Source organism: Podarcis liolepis (genome assembly GCF_965112155.1).
Source record: "Podarcis liolepis genome assembly, chromosome: 6".
In the NCBI taxonomy this organism is placed as follows: domain Eukaryota; kingdom Metazoa; phylum Chordata; class Lepidosauria; order Squamata; family Lacertidae; genus Podarcis; species Podarcis liolepis.
The window spans coordinates 54,760,728-54,775,853 of record NC_139559.1 but is presented as its reverse complement, the minus strand read 5'-3'; the positions used below and the strand labels follow the sequence as shown (position 1 = coordinate 54,775,853).

General features: G+C 41.7%; 1 protein-coding gene and 1 long non-coding RNA gene across 3 annotated transcripts in view; one reads left to right on the top strand and one right to left on the bottom strand.

Moving 5' to 3' along the window:
- Nucleotides 1–15,126, bottom strand: part of LOC310709733 — a 72,709-nt gene that overhangs the window by 13,620 nt on the left and 43,963 nt on the right. The window contains exon 3 of one of the 2 annotated variants that reach the window (XR_014527654.1): nt 13,169–13,401. The exons of the other annotated variant lie outside the window; for it this stretch is intronic. This is a non-coding gene — a long non-coding RNA (uncharacterized lncRNA). Of the gene's footprint in view, nt 1–13,168; nt 13,402–15,126 lie in introns of those variants that run through there. 2 annotated transcript variants of the gene reach the window in all.
- Nucleotides 1–15,126, top strand: part of LOC310709664 (BEN domain-containing protein 5-like) — a 706,149-nt gene that overhangs the window by 672,061 nt on the left and 18,962 nt on the right. The window lies entirely within an intron of this gene.

Here is a 15,126-nt window from a genome sequence, read left to right as displayed (position 1 = left end):
CCCGAGTCAGAAAATCCCGCAAGCACCTCCTTCCCTCCCTGGTAGTAAAAGTAAAATAGAAACAAATTAAATAGCAAACCATTTATTGCCCTTTCATGATGCCTGAAATCAGGTGTCTGACATGGCTCTCTCACTCAGCCTAATGGCAGTGATTCTTGTTTTGCATTCTGAACGGGAAAGATCACTCTGGAATGTATGGAATATGAAAAGCATCAGAGTTCAGGGGAAATGACATCTACACATGGCCCAGCTAAGGAGACCCAATTAACTGGCAGACCTGTAGGTTATACTTTCCCTTTCCCACCTCTAAGCCATGTAGATACATTCTAAATGAACCCAGAAGCATAAATTAAGACAAAGGCCCATAAATGTAGGCATACCCATACTGAAAGGATACTTTCAATGTATATCCATCCATCAGCAATCTCATGGTGGGAATGAAAACCCCTCAACCTGGTCTCCAGCTAATCTCTGGCTATTCCTGCCATTTCATTTAAGGGTCCCCAGTGTGGAACCCATGGGCACCGTAACACCCTCAGACATTCTCCTTGACACCCACCAAGGCATCCTGTCACTTCCTCCCCCTTTTAGTTGAGGCTTATGGGCTTCTTATTGTTGCTTGTTTGGGGGTGCTGTCTGCTTTTTAAAATTTGTGTGACATTTGTCTGTTTACAGGAGGGGCCAGTTTTGAGCAGGATAGTAATGGAGTTTTTACTATTCAAATACATCTATTTGCAAATATATTTTTCAATTCATTCCTTTTTACTTAGAAGAAAAGTTGAGCAGGTGAAAGTTATTTCTGCAGTTCTGCTTTATTCCTTATGTGAAAATGCATCTTTTGGTTGTGCTATGTGAAGAAAGAGCCTCTTCCCCTCCTTCCCCCTTTATCTGCTCTGGATGTTGCAAACTTACTGCTGCTGAGATCCCAGGAAAGTCCTATTCTGTCATCTGCTTTTGTTAAGAAATAAAATGCATTGCTTTTGCATTTGTCAACATTAAGCCTCATTTGCTGCGCATCAGCCAAGCAACATGGCTGGGAGAAGGAGACTAACATTTCTATGCTGGCTTTTCTTTCTTCTTCTGGTCTCCCCCCTCCTGCTGCATCCACTCGGATGCCCAATTCCATGTTGTCAGCAGACTTAACCAGTTTTCAGTCAGCTTCTCAGAGCCATTTATATAAATTAGGCCTAGCAGGGGCTCCCAGAATCGCACAGCAACAAACATTACTTTGCATTTGTTGACTTTAATTTTCACATTGCCGTATGTTGACCCAGTTCCGGAGTAGCTGTAAATCGTGGGTTGCTTTTTGGCTGTGTTTTCTCAGCCCTGCCAGTGAATTTGGGAAGCCTAAAAATTCTGTCTCCCCAAGTCATTTGCATAACCTAAAAACGGCAGCGGGAAAGTCATATGCACTGACCTAATTTAGCTACTTCGGCCATTTCATCTCCTTTCTGTTCCACTGCCTGATCTGTAGCCATTCTCACTGCTGCTTTCCACTAAATTTGTCACTTTCTCTGGGGAATTTAGCTAAGCTGCCTACAAAACCTGGCTGGGTTGCTATAAGGGCAAATAGTACTTTAGCAGTTTAAATGGGATAGAAGGAACAGAGACTTAACAGAATTTCTAGAATATTTGCTTTATTTACAAATCTACAAGTAGATAAAGGGAGGCAAAGAGGCAAGTGAGAGATCCTGTCCCAGAGAGGATCAGGACACCCCTCCAGCTTTGTGCTTCCTCCAAGCACCTTGGTTACGGATCATTCATCATGATTTGTTTTCAGGAAGATTAGATGACACTGGTTACTTACTAAGAATTCATTCTGATTTGTTTTCAGGGAGGGTAGATGATATTATGTCAAGCAAATGTTATTCCACACTTTCCAGTGCATCACCTTTCTTATCACAAAAAGTCTGATTTTTTTTTAGATGTGTAGGTTGCTCTCCCCCATATCCATTTTAATTGCACAGCCTTAATTTTCCAGTATGTGACTGAATCCCACCTGAAAATAGTAACAGTTTGGAATCACTCTTGTTAGTAACTCCCATTTCTCTCTCTCCCCCATTTCCAGCAGCAAATATGACTGTTTCTCTTAGATTTATTTATATTTTCTCTTTTAAAAACTTATACATTGTCTTATTGCAAACCAAACATCAAGTGGGGGTATGGGTGGGTGTGTATGCATGCTGGATACTAATCTCTGCCTCCCCTAGCCCTTGGGTTTGTTTGTGTAGAGTTTTTTTGTTTTTGTTTTTGCTATTTCTGCAAACCCAGGGGTACACACAAGCTTGCTGATACCTCCTGGATAGGTCTTGTGCCATTACATAAGCTTTGACAGTCACCTCTGTCAAATATCAGAAAGATCTCTGCCATAGATTATGTATGTGTGCACGAACACATATACAAATGCTTCTATGTTTTAGGGAGAAGTCCTGAGATTTTTTTCTCCCCCACTCCTCCACTGTTTTCCCCAATGCTTCACCCAAATTAAAGCTTTGATTTGGAGCTGGGTTTCTGCGATTCAGTTTGACTAGTTCATTTCTCCTGGGAAAGGCAGGTTTGGTTGCCTTTCAGTACAGGAGAAAAGGTGAGGTCTTTTCTGTTAGCGTGAATATGAAAGAAAAGCCTAAAGAGAAGAAATGCCCATTCGAAGGGCAGAAAGTCACAGCATTTCTGCTGCTACTTTCCGGGAACAAAAATAGCAAGAGCAGGTCCCAGCTGCTGGCCACTGTGGGTTTGAAAAGGTTATCAAGACATTATAGCATATAAACAGCAGAGCTATTAGCTCTGAGCTGTGAAAAGTTTCTAACCTTCACAGCGAAAACCTTAAATTATTTTTGAAGTGTTAATGAAAGTCAGCTCTCCAAAGATGGATGTGGAGCAAGGAATTGCATCAGACAAATGGCAAGTAATGTATTAATAGTTATTGCTTCAGAAGGCCCTGAGGGGGGGTGGGGTCTGAGGTGGCTGAAAGTCAGCCACCTTCATATGAATCTCTCCCGTGAAAAAAAGAAAATCCTGGGTGTAATATTGATCATGCCCAACCAACTAGGAGGTATTCCTCCTCCAATGGTTCCAGGCAAGGAAATCATAAAAGAGCTCCAACTTTCTGGCTGTGATGTTACATTATGTCCCATGGCGTCTTGGCTCCTCCTGCAAGCTGCAGCAAAAGGGGGAGGAGGTCAGTAGGAGAAGGAGTTCAGCACAGTCAAAGGAAAAACAAGATTGACTCAATTTCTCTTCACTGGAAACCACACATTCAGATTTCATTTCCACAGGATTGGTCTCAGCGAAAAACCATGTGTGTGGGGGGGGGGGTGTCAGTGGTTTATTTCCTCAGGCAAAATAAAAAATTCCTTCCAGTAGCACCTTAAAGACCAACTAAGTTAGTTCTTGGTATGAGCTTTCGTGTGCATGCACACTTCTTCTTCACTTCTGAAGAAGTGTGCATGCACACGAAAGCTCATACCAAGAACTAACTTAGTTGGTCTTTAAGGTGCTACTGGAAGGAATTTTTTATTTTGACTATGGCAGACCAACACGGCTACCTATCTACTACTTATTTCCTCAGGGTTAGGGGAGACTTCATGTTCCAATAACTACAGTGGTACCTTGGGTTACAGACGCTTCAGGTTACAGACACTTCGGGTTACAGACTCAGAACCCAGAAATAGTAGCTCAGGTTAAGAACTTTACTTCAGGATGAGAACAGAAATTGCGTGGCGCCAGTGGGAGGCCCCATTAGCTAAAGTGGTACCTCAGGTTAAGAACAATTTCAGGTTAAGAACGGACCTCCAGAACGAATTAAGTTAGTAACCCGGAGTACCACTGTACTGCTTTGGTCCACTGCTAATAACCCCATGGAGAAATATTATCAGGTATAGCTCAGTACAGCACAAGACTCTTACCCTCAGGTTTGTGGGTTCAAGCCTCATGTTGGTCAAAAGATTCCTGCATTGCAGGGGATTGGACCAGATGGCCCTCATGGGCCCTTTCAACTTTACAATTCTGTGATTCTATATCTGAACGACACCATGAGCTAATCACAGGCTTTGCTTTTAGCAAGCATTTCGATAAAGTATATGCATTATTATTGAGCATTTGAGTCTGTCTTGGCACTGTCCTTTCCCAAGACAGTGTAATATAGTGGCTAAAGTGCTGGACCTAGACCAAAGTTATCTGGATTCAAATTCCTGCTCGGCCTGAAATTTGTTGTTAACTTTGGGCCAATCTTTACATCTCAGTCTAGCATACTGAACTTTTAGTTCAGGGGTTGCCAAACTGGTGCCATGATGCCTGTGTAGATAGGGTCCCAAAACTTCCTAGAAAAAAGTTATGCAGCAAAATGTGCAAGTACCCTTTATGAGGTTCATATTGTCTCAGAGCAATTCCTGGCCTTGGAAGAATCCACCCCCTTTTATTCCAATTGGTTGGGCAGTCAACAGCTCTCCTCCTTTGGGGGACAGATAAGAAGCAGGTAAGAACTCCTAACTCCCCTCATAGTTTGCCTTCCTACTTTTCTAGCATAGGAAGGCATTTTTATTTGTGGGGTAGTGGTGAGGGGACTGTCTTCCCCCTTTTATTGCCCCAGAGGGCATTTTGATGAAGGTAGAGAAGCAGGGAGGGGTCTACCTTTCCTCTTTTTTTAGACCTGGAGGCCATTTTGATGGGGGGGGGTAGAGAGAAGAGGCAATGGGGATGTCTGCCCAGCTTGCTTCATCTTAGAATCGGTGAGCTTTCTAAGGGTCCCAGAAAGTGACAGTAAAACCTGTTGATTTTTAGGAGTGCTGTATTAGCCATTTATAGATGCCTTCCCCTCCCTTGCTTCATAGACTGCCTTCCTGCTCTTTTATGCATTTTGATTTAGAGTGGGGGAGGGAGCGGCAGGTGGGATGCCCCCCCCACCCTTGCCTTGAGTCTTGTCTCTTTGCTTTTCCCTGCCCTGAATGACATTTCTATTTGGGGCTTTATGCCATTGGTGTCAGGTGCATCATGTACCCATTCAAAGCAGTCCACAGTCAGCTACCCAAGGTGAGTCACTCTGGGTACATGAGCTGCAGAGCACTTGAGTTCCTTTTCTGTCCCCTTTCTGCCGTTTGTTTGGCTAGCTCTTTCTTTCTAGTGAAATTCTCCTCCCACTTTCAATCTCTGTAGCAACAAATGGAATACGGTTCAACTGGTAGCTTGAGCTCTTTCTGCAGATTGGGTTCCTCCTCCCATCCTTTTATTTGCTGGCTGCAATATGTTTTGTGTCGTATAGGGGAGGAAAGTAACCTATTTGCCTCTGTAGTGGAAAATGCCTGCTGTATATTCATGGCTGTATATTCAAATCCTTTCGATGTTGTGGCCACTGCAGCAGGTTGAGATGCTCTTTCTTAGTCAACAAGATCCAAATAACACAGGACTTAATGCAAATGGACATCACGGTGGGTGGCAGGGATGTAGGTGGCTACATTAGCCAGGTTGGGTAAGTTCAGTTATATATGTATAATCATTAAAGTGGCTTCATTAAGAATGTATCTTAAGAGACAGCAACACTACTTGGTGTGGAGTCAGCAATCCAGAAGGAATGGCTTCACAGTGTGAGCCTATGCATGTTTATACAAAAGCAAGTCCCACTGTATTTAGTGATGCTTACTCCCAAGAAGGTGTGTCTAGGATTTCAGTCATTGGAGACAATACCTTTTAGGCTCCAATCCTTTACCCAATTACCAGGGACTAAGACCCACTAAACTAAATAGGGCTTGTTTCTGAGTAGGCATGTCTAGGAGTCCAGATAGAGGTTGTAGTTATGCTATCCCTTGGAACATAATGTGGAGAAATTAAATTAGATAGACTAAACATTTGGGGCTGGCTGTTGCAGTTGTTTTATCTTTCAGGCAGCTGAAATATATCCTGTGAGATAAGTTAAACTGTGTGACAGTGACTGATGCAAAATTGGCCAGTCATTTTCGTGAATGTGTAGGGATTTGTACTCTGGTTTTTCAGGTCAACCAATCACTTGTGGCTTTTTATATAGGAATATAAGCATTATCAATTTTCTTTCAAGTAACACTCCCTTGTGGCAGCCATTTTGTGACTGGAGCCCACAACATACTCTCAACATTTCAAATGTGCCCCTGGGCCCAAAAAGGTTGGCAGTCACTCTTCTAGTCTGTGTATCAAAGCTTATTTCTTTAGCCCAACACATTCCCAAACAAACACTGTTTCTTCTGAACTTGTGCTTCTATACATATTTGCCTCCTGCTACTTACATGCATGAGGCACTGAGGCATAGATTTGAAAGAGTTCTTTCATCTCTTACTATAGATAGCAGGAGCTCAGGGAACTCATACAGTATATCTGCTTCTTCCCCCAAAGAGCTTGGAGCTGCTTAAATATGGTTCCCATGCTGTTTCTCAGTGATGCAGCTTACATGGCCAGGCCAGACCTGCTTAACTTCATCAGCAGAATTGTATCATGTGTTTTTCACATGTTCTTTCAATGCATGAATGGACAGGGACTGGGATAGTGCCTGCTGATCTCGCTCCTGACCTCCAGTTGTCTATCAGAAATGTGAATAAGGCAGTGGAAATTCAAATTGCCCATGTCTCTGCTCAGTTGAGAAGTTTGAGGGAGTAGAGGGTGGTGTGAACACACTGGCAGAGCAAATCTAGCTCTCCAGCCCATGTATTTGCACCATGCTAATCTGCCCACTGCCTCATCTCCTAGCTCTGCCTCTCAGAAAGCAGTAGTATCATGGCCAACCAGAGGTTGAGTGACTGGTGGTGCCCCACCAAGCCATCCACTACTGGAAATGATGCATTTGAACATCTGAACTAAAGTGAAACCCCTGTTTCAACATTCATCTAAAGAGCAACATTTTTTTAAGTGGAAAATTCATGAGCTATTATGTGGTCTGAAGATACTGGCTGTGCCGAAATGACTTCTTAATTTAACTGACCCAATAGTGTGTGGCTTTACTTCACCTAAAGTGGTTTCTGCACTGTTAATTAACTACTTCCAGTTCACATTACTTATATTCTTTTGGATTTTAACCAGTACTGTTATTTTTATGGCTTTGTAGGGGGGCAGCTTTGGCCTGCCCAGTTACTGTTGTTCAATTAATATTAGCTCTAAGAAGCAACTCGTTTTCTCTGTTTATTTGGTTGCACCTACCATTATTGCCTTACCTGGTGGGAACCATAAACAGATGTAATTATGCTTCATTAAAATGGTGATTGATAATGGCCTGACTCTACAAGGTGCATTATGAGACTTCCTTTCCCCCCTGCTAGCTGGGCTTATTAATTGTAACGTATAGCATTTTGCATATCCATTAAGTCACAATTAAAATGCACACAAATGAAGTTCAGATTAAGTTTAGTCATTGGTGTAAATTCACAAAAGGTAGACTTTGTGGAACTTGGGTGAAGGCTGCAATGCCTGATGTGAAACTAAAACTTAAGAGATTGCAATTTATCTTCATTCTCACAGAGATAAGCTCTCCAGAATAAAACATAGTTGGAGCCAAAACCTATGGTTTGATCTACCCAAAGATGTTCTTTACAGTGCTAGCTGAAACCACTAGAACAGAACAGCACTATTTTCTATGGTTAATGACTCTAAGTAAGTGAACAATAAGTAAATAACTATGGATGACTCAGACAGCATCCTCCTGACTTGTCTGACTGGCAGATTTTGCACAGAAATACTTTTAGAACTAAAGGATAAACAGGGCAAAACACAGCAGTCTTCATGCTGTAAGATGTGGCTTTGAGTCCCTAAGTTGGCTAAACAAGTACATTGTGTTGAATCTCATGTTCTGGGAGGTGGGAGATGAGCTACATCAGATACATAATAAATAGGATGATTGTTGGGCCTTCAGCTTCATCTTGTTGATTACGATCTGACCTTTACATCTGCCTCTGTCTTTCACTACCAGAATTGATAGCACATCCACATAAAGCACATGACTTTTAATAAATGCCCATTATTTAGGCATTTTATCAAAAATCTGCAACATGATATGAAAATCTCTTTCTATATAAGATGAAAGAAGCAGCTAATGCACTCCTTTATGCTAAGGATGATTGAGTGGGCAAGAGCGGCCAGAGCTTAATAAAAAGGAGGCAGGGATTCAAACCGTGACTTCGGGAGATTGAGTCTATAGATCTTCATTAGAGCTTTATGCCTTAAAAAGTGGTAATAGTCCCAAGGATTTACAGAAAACCACTCTGAGCTGCATGTTAACTTTTTTCACCACTGTTTCTCTGTATAATAGAAATAGAACCATGATTATTGTTGCTGTTGCTGTCTGTTAATAATATAGTATCATCCATGTACTTTGCACTTTACAACCTAGTGAATGAAAAACCAGTTTCCTGACTGAGGAGCTTATTATCTAAAATTGGAAGGAGGGAAGCAAGGACACCAGTATCAAGGAGACAATTCATTCAGTTGAGCAACCAGTATGGTGGAAGAGAGCCATGTCTCTACAGTTTACTTGGATGGGATTGGAGAAGAGCAGGGCAGTCGTGGTGACAAGGTTGTGGGGGCCCACTGGCAGTAATGGCAAAGGGCCGTGGTGGAAGTTTCCATGCAGCCCCATTTCCATCTTGATAAGCTATAACAGTGCCAGCATTGGCAAAGCAATTCTGTAGCTCTGCCCCCACCAGACTGGCTGCCACTGGCAACCAGGCTACAGTTTGGTTAAGCAGAGTGCAGTCGTACCTTGGAAGCCAAACGGAATCTGTTCTGGAAGTCCGTTTGACTTCCAAAACGTTCGGAAACCAAAGCACAGCTTCTGATTGGCTGCAGGAAGCTCCTGCAGCCAATCGGAAGCCACGCTGGATGTTTGGCTTCTGAAAACTGTTCAAAAACTAGAACACTCACTTCTGGGTTTCGATAGTTTGGGAGCCAATTTGTTTGGGAGCCAAGGCGTTTGAGGTCCAAGGTACGACTGTATAAGAAACTGGTAAAAGTTCTCCAACCTCAAACTTAGAAGGAAATTTTAGAAACTCAGCAAAGTCCACTTCAAAAAAAGAAAGAAGGAAGGGAGGAAGGAAGGAAAGAAAGAAAGAAAAGATGATCTAGGAGAATAGTTTACTGGAAGAGAGGAGTAAACTTCTCAAGTGTTGAGGATAGGGATGGGTTGCTGGTAGAATCTTCAAAATCTAAAGAGTGGGCAGATGTGACAGAAAACACAAGAAATGGCTGTTTATAAGCAAGATGGCAGCACCAGTGCACTGTGCACATGGAAGAAGCAAGAGGCAGAGCGTCTGGATGATGAGGATGTGTGCAGTGTTGAAAGCAATGGCAAGAGAGAATTTCATAACAGAAGTTACGATATCCTTTCCTGGATATTCTTGGCCATGTTCACTACAGGCATTTTGTGTCCAAAAGATACCAAGATGCTAGGGGCAAAACATGATATCCTCTGACAGTCTTTATTTTGCTAGTAATTTGCAATCCTGTACACACCTACTTGGGAGTAAGTTCCATTGAACTCAGTGGGATTTACATCTGAGCAGACATGTCTGGGGCTGTGCTGCAAACTTCTTAAGGAATGATTTCAAAAATGTCCTATGACTCTTTGACCCTGTTGTGCCATATTTCATATTCTGAACACCCTAGAGGGAAGAAAAACAAACTCTGTATGCCAGTACACTTTAAAGAAGGACAATTTGTTCTTCACAATCATTTCCAGCTACGGTATAAATTATTTGGAAAAATTGATACTGCATACATTAAGGAGTGTTATTTCTCCCCCTCTTTTTTGTCCCTTTTTTTGTTCTGATTAGACAAATGAATCATGCGAGTGAGCATTCCCTGTGATGCTGCTAATTGATGGTACACTATAAAATTGTATTGCAATAAGCAAACACTTTCAGCCTCCCTGTGCTTAGCTGCATTGGCCCACGATCAGCAAAGCTTTGAAATCCTGAATTTAAATTACCATTCTTTTGACTGCTGTTCATGACGTTAATTAGCTGTGTTAATTGGTTGTTTTGATACATGAAGAGCAGAATAATCCAACTTTATTTTTTATTTTTTGGAAAGCCAAAATTATTAGGAGTTTGGCAAGAGCACGGGGAGGGTTTTCTTTAGTACTTTTGAATGCTTCCATCTTCCTGTTTTCTGTGTGCACTGTTGTGTTTGCTGATGACTGCATTCTTTTTTAAGCCCCCTGTGTGAGTAATCAACACAGGAGTCAATGGTACATGTTTGAATATGCTTTCCAGCAGAGATCTGTGAGACATTGTTGTCTCCAAATTATTGAATTGCTGTAGACAAAATGCAGCCATGCCAACATCATTTGTATTGTAGGGGGGTCTGGCAGATGAAAGGATACGTGCTTTAAACCATTTAGCTGCCAAAGTTGCTGCTATAGCCACACAGCAGGTGACTCAGAATTGAGATAATGGTTCTGAAGTCATGATGCGCCAACTCATCAGAACAGGGCAGGCTCTCGGTTTTATCACACTAAAGCAAGCAGGGGGAAGTGGTCTCATGGACACATGACCTTTGGCATTCCAGCTTATAGGTGGTGTCCGGCTCTGCGAGATAAATGGTAGGTAGCTATCTGCTTTTGTAAACAGTTGCTAGGAGGGAATGTGCTTGCTGTTGTTTTGCCCTGTGCTGCGCACACTTCACAATATCAACATGTGGGGGTCACTTAAATAGGCAACTACTCCATATTTTGTGGACCTCCTATATTCCAGCTCCACCTTTTATTGCTCCTTTTGCCTTTCTCCACTCTGAATTTGCCCGTGGGTGAGGTGGAAAGGAGACAGGGAAAAGGAAGTTCTGGGAAACTGCAGGTCAAGTTTATATTTGATACAAGGGGAGACACTACAACAGATTATAAAAAGAGTTCATTTGTGTTTTATTTAAAATGCAATGATTAGTAAGAGCCAGCATGACTTTGTCAAGAATAAATCCTGCCAGGCTAATTTTATCTCTCCATCTTTTACTTCGGTGACTAGCTTAATGGGTTGTGGGAATGCTGCACATGTAATTTATCTTGATTTCAGCAAAGCATTTGACAAAGTTGTCCATGTTTTTTGGTTAGCAAACGAGTTAAATGTGGGCTAGACGGCAATACTCTCAAGTGGATTCACAGGTTTCACCCTGATTCTATCCATGCCACCCACTGCCTGTTTCTACCATTCATTAGCCTGGAGTCCTTGTGCCCTTGGAGAATCAGAGATACATGGCAAAATGTGCAGCTCCTATTCTTCACTGATGACACTAGTGTCCACAAGTCTGCCTCCATGGAGGACACTGCAAAATATCTTGTCGCTTGAACTCTCTTGTGCAAAGAGAAGCAGTAAGGACACTGAGTGGCATTTCAGCGTTCTTGAACGAATCTTTTCCTGTGCTGCTTGCTACAGACTAGGTAACCAGACAAAGCCCCAAACCCTTGGCCATGCCCTCAAGCACTCATTGTTTGCTGGGATAGAAACAGAGGAAAACAAAGGCATAAAACAAATAGTGAAATAAAAGTAGGTCTGAAATTACAGATTATTCTGATACACTATATGTTACTTATATATAATGACAGTCAAAGGGCTACAGCTTTTTGTCCTGTTCAGTTGCATTTCCCTTTATACATTTAAAAGGAAAAGAAGCAGTAAAGTGGTGGGTGTTTCTAAAATGCATCTATTTTGGCTGCAGCCCTAAACCAGCTTACCTGGGGACCATCAATTCAATGGGCTTATATCCGAGTAGATCTATATAGAATTTCACTATGTGTTTGTGCACATGTGTGGCACACTCTTCTCGGTGGAATTTTATTGATTTGCAGAGCAGGGCTTTTTTTGCTGTCAAGATTGTGGAGGCTTTAGCCTGTAAATTTTATTTCCAGCGAAGTGTCAAGCAATGTAATCCAGCAAAGCTACCATGATGACTGCCATTGGAGGAAAGTGACAGTTTCTCTGCCATTTTCCAAGCTCTTCCCATCCTCCAAACACTTTCTGTTTTACCGTGTGGGCGGATTGATTGGCAGGTACCTCAGTAAATAGGTTGTGAAAATATCACTTAAATGACTTGATATTGCAGGTGACATGAAGGACTTGTGAAAACAGCGTCAATTAAGCCATGTGCATGTGTGTGCCTGAATATGGCTTCTGAATGCTTTTGAAAGTAAAAGCACCTATCATTCAAAGTGTTACGCAAGAGGCACTTAACAGGTGAAGCAACACACTGAAAGTGCAGTGTAATCAGTTGCTACTGAGAATCTTCACTTGAAAAGGAGAAACTGCCAGGTGCTGATCTCTTCAACTCCATGTGGTTAGTCTGTCCAAGTTGAGAAGTGATCTGAACACAATCTGGTGTGTGGCTTGCTGCCATATTTAAACCAAGGCAGGGAGGAGAACCTCGGACTCTCCAGATGTTGTTGGATTCCTTCTCCTATCAGCTCCAGCCAGCTTGGCCTATTCTTAAGGATGCTGTGAGTTGTAGTCCAGCAACATCTGGATGCCCAAAGCCTCAACACCATGTTTCGGCTTTAAAAAATGAAAGTGGTTTGGGGTTTCTGTTTCATTACTGCAACCTAGTGGATCAGGCAACTGACTCTGTGCATTCTAAAGCATAGCTAAGCCATAGAATCTGCTACAAGAAGATATAGTGATGGCCACTAACTTGGATGGCTTTAAAATGGGCTTAGATAAATTCAAAGCTAAGGCTATCATTGGCTACTAATGGCTACCTATTATCTACGCTATCAGGGGCAGAATGCCTCTGGATTCCAGTTTCTTGGGATCATGAGGAGGGAGCACTATCACACAGTTATCTGGTTAGCCACTGTGGGAGCAGGATGCTGGACTGGTTGGTGTTGTGTGTGATGCAGCAGAGCACTTATGTTCTTGTAGGAAATGAATCACATGTGAACTGGCCCTACAGCCCTTAGACCTCAGGTCTAAGTAGTTACAACTACTCTGCTGCTTAAGTACAGTCTGATATTAATCTTCCCATTGCCATCACTACGTTTAGCTGCTGCAATATTTGCTCTTAAAGAGTGCTGGGCTGGCATAGCCTGATTACCAACGCTTATGAGATCCTGCAGTTTTTCTGGGTATGTCTCTTTTCTTTCATTTGTTCTTTAAAAAGAAAAGAAAGGACTTGATAAGAAAATCCAATTCTAGATGCAATATCAGTCCTGGTCCAATCTTACCTCGGTAGCCTAAGCTTGCTTCAGACACCAGTGGACAGTTGACTCATCCCAGGAAATGTAACACAATTTAGTGCAATTTTCCACAGTTGACATATGTTGATCAATATAGGACTTAGATTTAACAAGCGTGGCATTTCAATTAAATTGAATTACTGAAGAGTATAGTCATCATCGTACCAGGAGAAAGGTGTTTTAGCAAATGAAACGGCCAACCCCCCACTCTCTCCTCATGCTGTGTTGCAGCTGGTCTGTGAATTAAAAAGTAAGCTTTAGCTTTCAACTTTCATCAACACTTAATTCTTAAGCAAACCATGTCATTAAGGTAAATTGTTTCTCTTCCCTCCCCTCTTTCCCTCGGGCTACTGCTACATTTTTATTTTTTTGAAAGCATAAAAGAAGGATGCTTGCTACAGAACAGGCACATATACTGTCCATTAGATGATGCATTACTAAACACCCAGCTCCGCTGTCCTCAATTAATAATTCCACATTGTTCATATAATGGCTGAACTGCAACGCAAAAGCTCTTCTACGCACAACTGTATTCTCATTTGCTCTGTTTACCTATGAGTCTGCCTTACCCCATACATGCCCACACAACTGCTTCTGGCGGAACTGGCACTGTTACAGGTGTTCCATAATACCCATTGCAAGAACTTGATCTTTTTTTTTTTAAAAAAAAAGATATTTATTGAAAGTTTTTAAGATATAACAAAAAAAAGAATAAACATACCAAATTAAAAAAAACAGTTAAAAACACACATTAATTTTCAATAACATAACTTCCATACACTTATTTCCTCGGACCTCCTCGTACCTCCCTTCTTTGTATTCCAGTTCAATTTGTTAGTTCAGCAAATCCTTACCATTAAACTTTTACCCATTTGTGAAACCTTTTTTTGTCCATATCTCTTAAAACATTACAGCTGGAAACCGCTTAGTTTCTATCCAACATCCTTCTAACATTCATTAATTTTACAATGTTTCTGTAAGTAGTCTTTGAATTTCTTCCAGTCTTCTTTCACCGACTCTTCTCCCTGTTCTCGGATTCTGCCAGTCATTTCTGCCAATTCCATGTAGTCAATCACCTACAAGAACTTGATCTTTTAGTGTGGCAGCACCTACATTTGGGAAAGCCCTGTGCCTATTGACACCAGGCAAGCACCTTCCATGCCTGTTAAAAACTTCTTATTTAGACAAGCCTACCCAGATGTTTAGAAAGTTGGTGTGAGTTTTAATCAGTTTTTAGTTTATTGTTATTTCAACTTTTTGAAAGTTTTAAATTGTTGTTAATTTTTATGATGGAAATTTTATTGTTTTATCTTTTTTTGTAAACTGCTTTGAGGGATTATTTTTTTTACAGTGTATAAATTTTATGAAATAAAATCAAAATCAGGCAGGGAAGGAAACGTTTTCATCCCAAAGTCCACGTTTTCTCTTGGCTACACACCAGTGACAAGCACAGCTAGATGCAGCCAGTGAGTGTAGTCAGAGGCAAAGGTGGGTGAATAAACAGATGTGGAAAAGACCAGCCATATAAAAAACAGAGGTTTCTACACACACATACACAAATATCTTTGCATTCTCCATCTAGGTAATCAAGAGACACTTTCACAATTTGGATATACTTCTAATATAAAATATGCCCCTTGCAATTATATCTCATCCCTTGTCCAAGGAGTTCAGAACAGTGTACATGGAAGGAGTTATCTCACTTTGTCTTCATTACAACAACCCTAGGCTAAAAAACAGTGTTTGGCTCAAAGCAAGCCAGTGATCTTCATGGTCCACGTGGGGTTTTGACCATAGGGCTCCTAAATCCAAATCTTCTAACCCAGTATTCATCCACGTGTAGCCAATGCAGTGCCCTCTGATATTGTTTGCCTTCAGCCCCAGCATCCTTGACCACTGACCATGCTGCCTGGGGCTGATGTCCAACAATAGCTGGAAAGAACCAGACTGACTTCCTGTAC